This window comes from Carcharodon carcharias (assembly GCF_017639515.1).
Source record: "Carcharodon carcharias isolate sCarCar2 chromosome 38 unlocalized genomic scaffold, sCarCar2.pri SUPER_38_unloc_33, whole genome shotgun sequence".
NCBI classification, from domain to species: Eukaryota; Metazoa; Chordata; class Chondrichthyes; order Lamniformes; family Lamnidae; genus Carcharodon; species Carcharodon carcharias.
The window spans coordinates 9631-17500 of NW_024470801.1; positions in this window are offsets into that span (position 1 = coordinate 9631).

Consider the following 7870-nt stretch of genomic DNA (forward strand, 5'->3'; position numbering starts at 1 on the left):
AGGTGTGCGGGATGAGATTGAGGGTATGCGAGTGAGGGTGCGAGTGTGAGGGTGTGCGGGTGTGAGAGTGAGGGTGTGCGGGAGTGAGAGTGAGGTTATGCGGGAGTGAGAGTGAGGGTGTGCGGGTGGGAGAGTGAGGGTGTGAGAATGAGGGTGTGAGAGTGAGGGTGTGCGGGAGTGAGAGTGAAGGTGTGAGAATGAGGGTGTGAGAGTGAGGGTGTGAGAATGAGGGTGTGAGAGTGAGGATGTGCGGGAGTGAGAGTGAGGGAGTGCGGGAGTGTGAGTGAGGATGTGCGGGAGTGTGAGTGAGGGTGTGTGGGAGTGAGTGTGAGGGTGTGAGGGAGTGAGAGTGAGGGTATGCGGGAGTGAGAGTGAGGGTGTGCGGGAGTGAGAGTGAGGGTGTGCGGGAGTGAGAGTGAGGGTGTGCGGGAGTGAGAGTGAGGGTGTGCGGGTGTGAGAGTGAGGGTGTGCGGGTGTGAGAGTGAGGGTGTGCGGGTGGGAGAGTGAGGGTGTGAGTGAGGGTGTGAGAGTGAGGGTGTGCGGGTGCGAGAGTGAGGGTGTGCGGGAGTGAGAGTGAGGGTGTGCGGGAGTGAGAGTGAGGGTGTGCAGGAGTGAGAGTGAGGGTTTGCGGGAGTGAGAGTGAGGGTGTGCGGGAGTGAGAGTGACTGTGTGCGGGAGTGAGAGTGAGGGTGTGCGGGAGTGAGAGTGAGGGTGTGCGGGAGTGAGAGTGAGGGTGTGCGAGTGAGGGTGTGAGAGTGAGGGTGTGTGGGTGCGAGAGTGAGGGTGTGTGGGTGCGAGAGTGAGGGTGTGCGGGAGTGAGAGTGAGGGTGTGCGGGTGTGTGAGTGAGGGTGTGCGGGTGTGAGAGTGAGGGTGTGCGGGTGTGAGAGTGAGGGTGTGCGGGTGTGAGAGTGAGGGTGTGCGGGAGTGAGAGTGAGGGTGTGCGGGAGTGAGAGTGAGGGTGTGCGGGTGCGAGAGTGAGGGTCTGAGAGTGAGGGTGTGCGGGTGCTAGAGTGAGGTTGTGTTGGTGTGAGAGTGAGGGTGTGTGGAAGTGAGAGTGAGGGTGTGCGGGTGCGAGAGTGAGGATGTGCGGGTGCGAGAGTGAGGGTGTGCGGGTGCGAGAGTGAGGGTGTGCGTGAGTGAGAGTGAGTGTGTGCGGGTGAGAGAGTGAGGGTGTGCGGGTGAGAGTGAGGGTGTGCGGGTGAGAGAGTGAGGGTGTGCGGGTGAGAGAGTGAGGGTCTGCGGGATGAGAGTGAGGGTGTGCGGGAGTGAGAATGAGGGTGTGAGAGTGAGGGTGTGCGGGAGTGAGAATGAGGGTGTGCGAGTGAGGGTGTGCGAGTGAGTGTTGGAGATTGAGGGTGTGCGGGTGTGAGAGTGAGGGTGTGAGAGTGAGGGTGTGAGAGTGAGGGTGTGAGAGTGAGGGTTTGAGAGTGAGGGTTTGATAGTGATGGCGTGAGAGTGATGGCGTGAGAGTGAGGGCGTGAGAGTGAGGGCGTGAGAGTGAGGGCGTGAGAGTGAGGGTTTGAGAGTGAGGGTCTGCGAGTGAGGTTGTGCGGGTGCTAGAGTGAGGTTGTGCGGGTGTGAGAGTGAGGGTGTGTGGAAGTGAGAGTGAGGGTGTGCGGGTGCGAGAGTGAGGGTCTGAGAGTGAGGGTGTGCGGGTGTGAGAGTGAGGGTGTGCGGGTGTGAGAGTGAGGGTGTGCGGGTGTGAGAGTAAGGGTGTGCGGGTGTGAGAGTGAGGGTGTGCGGGTGTGAGAGTGAGGGTGTGCGGGTGTGAGAGTGAGGGTGTGCGGGTGAGAGAGTGAGGGTGTGCGGGTGAGAGAGTGAGGGTGTGCGGGTGCGAGAGTGAGGGTGTGCGGGCGCGAGAGTGAGGGTGTGCGGGTGCGAGAGTGAGGGTGTGCGGGTGCGAGAGTGAGGGTGTGCGGTTGCGAGAGTGAGGGTGTGCGGGTGCGAGAGTGAGGGTGTGCGGGTGCGAGAGTGAGGGTGTGCGGGAGTGAGAGTGAGGGTGTGCGGGTGTGAGAGTGAGGGTTTGCGGGAGTGAGAGTGAGGGTGTGCGGGTGTGAGAGTGAGGGTGTGCGGCAGTGAGAGTGAGGGTGTGAGGGAGTGAGGGTGAGGGTGTGCGGGAGTGAGAGTGAGGGTGTGCGGGAGTGAGAGTGAGGGTGTGCGGGAGTGAGAGTGAGGGTGTGCGGGAGTGAGAGTGAGGGTGTGCGGGAGTGAGAGTGAGGGTGTGCGGGAGTGAGAGTGAGGGTGTGCGGGAGCGAGAGTGAGGGTGTGCGTGAGTGAGAGTGAGGGTGTGTGGCAGTGAGGGTGTGCGGGTGCGAGAGTGAGGGTGTGCGGGAGTGAGAGTGAGGGTGTGCGGGTGCGAGATTGTTGGTGTGCGGGTGCGAGTGTGAGTTTGTGCAGGTGTGAATGTGAGGGTGTGCAGGTTTGAGAGTGAGGGTGTGAGAGTGAGTGTGTGCGGGTGTGAGAGTGATGGTGGGAGAGTGAGGGTGCGAGAGTGAGGGTGTGCGGGTGTGAGAGTGAGGGTGTGTGGGAGTGAGTGAGGGAGTGAGAGTGAGGGTGTGTGGGTGTGAGAGTGAGGGTGTGCGGGTGCGAGAGTGAGGGTGTGCGGGTGCGAGAGTGAGGGTGTGCGGGTGTGAGAGTGAGGGTGTGCGGGAGTGAGAGTGAGGGTGTGCGGGTGTGAGAGTGAGGGTGCGTGGGAGTGAGAGTGAGAGTGTTCGGGTGCGAGTGTAAGGGTGTGAGGGAGTGAGAGGGAGGGTGTGCGGGTGTGAGAGTGAGGGTGTGAGAGTGAGGGTGTGAGAGTGAGGGTGTGAGAGTGAGGGTGTGAGAGTGAGGGTGTGAGAGTGAGGGTGTGTGGTTGTGAGAGTGAAGGTGTGCGGAATGAGATTGAGGGTATGCGAGTGTGAGGGTGTGCGGGTGTGAGAGTGAGGGTGTGCGGGTGTGAGAGTGAGGGTGTGCGGGAGTGAGAGTGAGGTTATGCGGGAGTGAGAGTGAGGGTGTGCGGGTGGGAGAGTGAGGGTGTGAGAATGAGGGTGTGAGAGTGAGGGTGTGCGGGAGTGAGAGTGAGGGTGTGAGAATGAGGGTGTGAGAGTGAGGGTGTGAGAATGAGGGTGTGAGAGTGAGGGTGTGCGGGAGTGTGAGTGAGGGTGTGCGGGAGTGTGAGTGAGGGTGTGTGGGAGTGAGTGTGAGGGTATGAGGGAGTGAGAGTGAGGGTGTGCGGGAGTGAGAGTGAGGGTGTGCGGGAGTGAGAGTGAGGGTGTGCGGGTGTGAGAGTGAGGGTGTGCGGGTGGGAGAGTGAGGGTGTGAGAGTGAGGGTGTGCGGGTGCGAGAGTGAGGGTGTGAGAGTGAGGGTGTGCGGGAGTGAGAGTGAGGGTGTGCGGGAGTGAGAGTGAGGGTGTGCGGGAGTGAGAGTGAGGGTGTGCGGGAGTGAGAGTGAGGGTGTGCGGGAGTGAGAGTGAGGGTGTGCGGGAGTGAGAGTGACTGTGTGCGGGAGTGAGAGTGAGGGTGTGCGGGAGTGAGAGTGAGGGTGTGCGGGAGTAAGAGTGAGGGTGTGCGGGAGTGAGAGTGAGGGTGTGTGGGTGCGAGAGTGAGGGTGTGTGGGTGCGAGAGTGAGGGTGTGAGAGTGAAGGTGTGCGGGAGTGGGAGTGAGGGTGTGCGTGAGTGAGAGTGAGGGTGTGTGGCAGTGAGGGTGTGCGGGTGCGAGAGTGAGGGTGTGCGGGAGTGAGAGTGAGGGTGTGCGGGTGCGAGATTGTTGGTGTGCGGGTGCGAGTGTGAGTTTGTGCAGGTGTGAATGTGAGGGTGTGCAGGTTTGAGAGTGAGGGTGTGAGAGTGAGTGTGTGCGGGTGTGAGAGTGATGGTGGGAGAGTGAGGGTGCGAGAGTGAGGGTGTGCGGGTGTGAGAGTGAGGGTGTGTGGGAGTGAGTGAGGGAGTGAGAGTGAGGGTGTGTGGGTGTGAGAGTGAGGGTGTGTGGGTGTGAGAGTGAGGGTGTGCGGGTGCGAGAGTGAGGGTGTGCGGGTGTGAGAGTGAGGGTGTGCGGGAGTGAGAGTGAGGGTGTGCGGGTGTGAGAGTGAGGGTGCGTGGGAGTGAGAGTGAGAGTGTTCGGGTGCGAGTGTAAGGGTGTGAGGGAGTGAGAGGGAGGGTGTGCGGGTGTGAGAGTGAGGGTGTGAGAGTGAGGGTGTGAGAGTGAGGGTGTGAGAGTGAGGGTGTGAGAGTGAGGGTGTGAGAGTGAGGGTGTGTGGTTGTGAGAGTGAAGGTGTGCGGAATGAGATTGAGGGTATGCGAGTGAGGGTGCGAGTGTGAGGGTGTGCGGGTGTGAGAGTGAGGGTGTGCGGGTGTGAGAGTGAGGGTGTGCGGGAGTGAGAGTGAGGTTATGCGGGAGTGAGAGTGAGGGTGTGCGGGTGGGAGAGTGAGGGTGTGAGAATGAGGGTGTGAGAGTGAGGGTGTGCGGGAGTGAGTGAGGGTGTGAGAGTGAGGGTGTGAGAATGAGGGTGTGAGAGTGAGGGTGTGAGAATGAGGGTGTGAGAGTGAGGGTGTGCGGGAGTGAGAGTGAGGGTGTGCGGGAGTGTGAGTGAGGGTGTGTGGGAGTGAGTGTGAGGGTGTGAGGGAGTGAGAGTGAGGGTGTGCGGGAGTGAGAGTGAGGGTGTGCGGGAGTGAGAGTGAGGGTGTGCGGGTGTGAGAGTGAGGGTGTGCGGGTGGGAGTGAGGGTGTGAGAGTGAGGGTGTGAGAGTGAGTGTGGGAGAGTGAGGGTGTGCGGGAGTGAGAGTGAGGGTGTGCGGGAGTGAGAGTGAGGGTGTGCGGGAGTGAGAGTGAGGGTGTGCGGGAGTGAGAGTGAGGGTGTGCGGGAGTGAGAGTGAGGGTGTGCGGGAGTGAGAGTGACTGTGTGCGGGAGTGAGAGTGAGGGTGTGCGGGAGTGAGAGTGAGGGTGTGCGGGAGTAAGAGTGAGGGTGTGCGGAGTGAGAGTGAGGGTGTGTGGGTGCGAGAGTGAGGGTGTGTGGGTGCGAGAGTGAGGGTGTGCGGGTGGTGAGAGTGAAGGTGTGCGGGTGTGTGAGTGAGGGTGTGCGGGTGTGAGAGTGAGGGTGTGCGGGTGTGTGAGTGAGGGTGTGCGGGTGTGAGAGTGAGGGTGTGCGGGAGTGAGAGTGAGGGTGTGCGGGAGTGAGAGTGAGGGTGTGCGGGAGTGAGAGTGAGTGTGTGCGGGAGTGAGAGTGAGGGTGTGCGGGAGTGAGAGTGAGGGTGTGCGGGAGTGAGAGTGAGGGTGTGTGGGTGTGAGAGTGAGGGTGTGCGGGTGTGAGAGTGAGGGTGTGCGGGTGCAAGAGTGAGGGTGTGAGTGAGGGTGCGAGAGTGAGGGTGTGCGGGTGCGAGAGTGAGGGTGTGAGAGTGAGGGTGTGCGGGAGTGAGAGTGAGGGTGTGCGGGAGTGAGAGTGAGGGTGTGTGGGTGCGAGAGTGAGGGTGTATGGGTGCGAGAGTGAGGGTGTGAGAGTGAGGGTCTGAGGGAGTGAGAGTGAGGGTGTGCGGGAGTGAGAGTGAGGGTGTGCGGGAGTGAGAGTGAGGGTGTGCGGGAGTGAGATTGAGGGTGTGCGGGTGTGAGAGTGAGGGTGTGCGGGTGTGAGAGTGAGGGTGTGCGGGTGTGAGAGTGAGGGTGTACGGGTGTGAGAGTGAGGGTGTGCGGGTGTGCGGGAGTGAGAGTGAGGGTGTGCGGGTTTGAGAGTGAGGGTGTGCGGGTGTGAGAGTGAGGGTGTGCGGGTGTGAGAGTGAGGGTGTGCGGGGGGAGAGTGAGGGTGTGAGACTGAGGCTGTGAGAGGGAGGGTGTGCGGGTGTGAGAGTGAGGGTGTGCGGGTGTGAGAGTGAGGGTGTGTGGGTGTGAGAGTGAGGTTGTGCGGGTGTGAGAGTGAGGGTGTACGGGAGTGAGAGTGAGGGTTTGCGGGAGTGAGAGTGAGGGTTTGTGGGTGCGAGAGTGAGGGTGTGCGGGAGTGAGAGTGAGGGTGTGCGGGAGTGAGAGTAAGGGTGTGCGGGAGTGAGAGTGAGGGTGTGCGGGAGTGAGAGTGAGGGTGTGCGGGAGTGAGAGTGAGGGTGTGCGGGAGTGGGAGTGAGGGTGTGCGGGAGTGAGAGTGAGGGTTTGAGTTTGAGGGTGTGCGGGTGCGAGAGTGAGGGTGTGAGTGAGGGTGTGAGAGTGAGGGTGTGCGGGTGTGAGAGTGAGGGTGTGAGAGTGAGGGTGTGCGGGAGTGAGAGTGAGGTTGAGCGGGAGTGAGAGTGAGGGTGTGCGGGTGCGAGAGTGAGGGTGTGCGGGAGTGAGAGTGAGGGTGTGCGGGTGAGAGAGTGAGCGTGTGCGGGAGTGAGAGTGAGGGTGTGCGTGAGTGAGAGTGAGGGTGTGAAAGTGAGGGTTTGAGAGTGAGGGTGTGAGAGTGAGGGTGTGCGAGTGAGGGTGTGAGAGTGAGGGTGTGAGAGTGAGGCTGTGAGAGTGAGGCTGTGAGAGTGAGGGTTTGAGAGTGAGGGTGTGAGAATGAGGGTGTGCGGGTGTGAGAGTGAGGGTGTGCGGGTGCGAGAGTGAAGGTGTGCAGGTGAGAGAGTGAGGGTGTGCGGGAGTTAGAGTGAGGGTGTGCGGGAGTGAGAGTGAGGGTGTGCGAGTGAGTGTGTGAGAGTGATTGTTTGAGAGTGAGGGAGTGAGAGTGAGGGTGTGAGAGTGAGGGTTTGAGAGTGAGTGTGTGAGAGTGAGGGTGTGCAGGTGTGAGAGTGAGGGTGTGAGAGTGAGGGTGTGCGGGTGCGAGAGTGAGGGTGTGCGGGTGCGAGAGTGATGGTGTGCGGGTGCTGGAGTGAGGGTGGGAGAGTGAGGGTGTGCGGGTGCGAGAGGGAGCGTGTGCGGGTGCGAGAGTGAGGGTCTGAGAGTGATGGTGTGCGGGTGCTGGAGTGAGGGTGGGAGAGTGAGGGTGTGCGGGTGCGAGATGGAGCGTGTGCGGGTGCGAGAGTGAGGGTCTGAGAGTGAGGGTGTGCGGGTGCTAGAGTGAGGTTATGCGGGTGTGAGAGTGAGGTTGTGCGGGTGTGAGAGTGAGGGTGTTTTTGGAGTGAGAGTGAGGGTGTGCGGGTGCGAGAGTGAGGGTGTGCGGGTGCGAGAGTGAGGTTGTGCGGGTGCGAGACTGAGCGTGTGCGGGTGCCAGAGTGAGGGTGTGCGGGTGCCAGAGTGAGGGTGTGCGGGTGCGAGAGTGAGGGTGTGCGGGTGCGAGAGTGAGTGTGTGTGGGTGTGAGAGTGTGTGTGGGTGTGAGAGTGAGTGTGTGTGGGTGTGAGAGTGAGTGTGTGTGGGTGTGAGAGTGTCTGTGGGTGTGAGAGTGAGTGTGTGTGGGTGTGAGAGTGAGTGTGTGTGGGTGTGAGCGTGAGTGTGTGCGGGTGTGAGAGTGAGTGTGTGCGGGAGTGAAAGTGAGTGTGTGCGGGAGTGAAAGTGAGTGTGTGCGGGAGTGAAAGTGAGTGTGTGCGGGTGTGAAAGTGAGTGCGTGCGGGTGTGAAAGTGAGTGCGTGCGGGTGTGAAAGTGAGTGAGAGTGAGTGAGTGCGTGTGTGAGAGTGAGTGTGTGCGGGTGTGTGTGCATTGAGTGTGAAAACCCGAGTGTGAGAGAGCCCCCTTATCCCCTGATACCCCAAGAGACCGATCACCTGCCCCTCCCAGCCTCAAATCTACCCAACAACAGAGCACCCACCACCCTAGGGGTCTGGGGCTCCCTAGGGCCCCTCCCAGCCCAACCCTCCGAGCGAAGGAACTTCCCCTCGCCAGGCTCCAAAATGGCCGACCACTCACCCTGAGACTGTTGCCCCCTCACTCCGTTTTCTCAATGCCCCAGCCTTGGGGGGGGGGCGGGAGGGGGTCCGGTTGGCGTGGTGTGAGGAGTGTTGG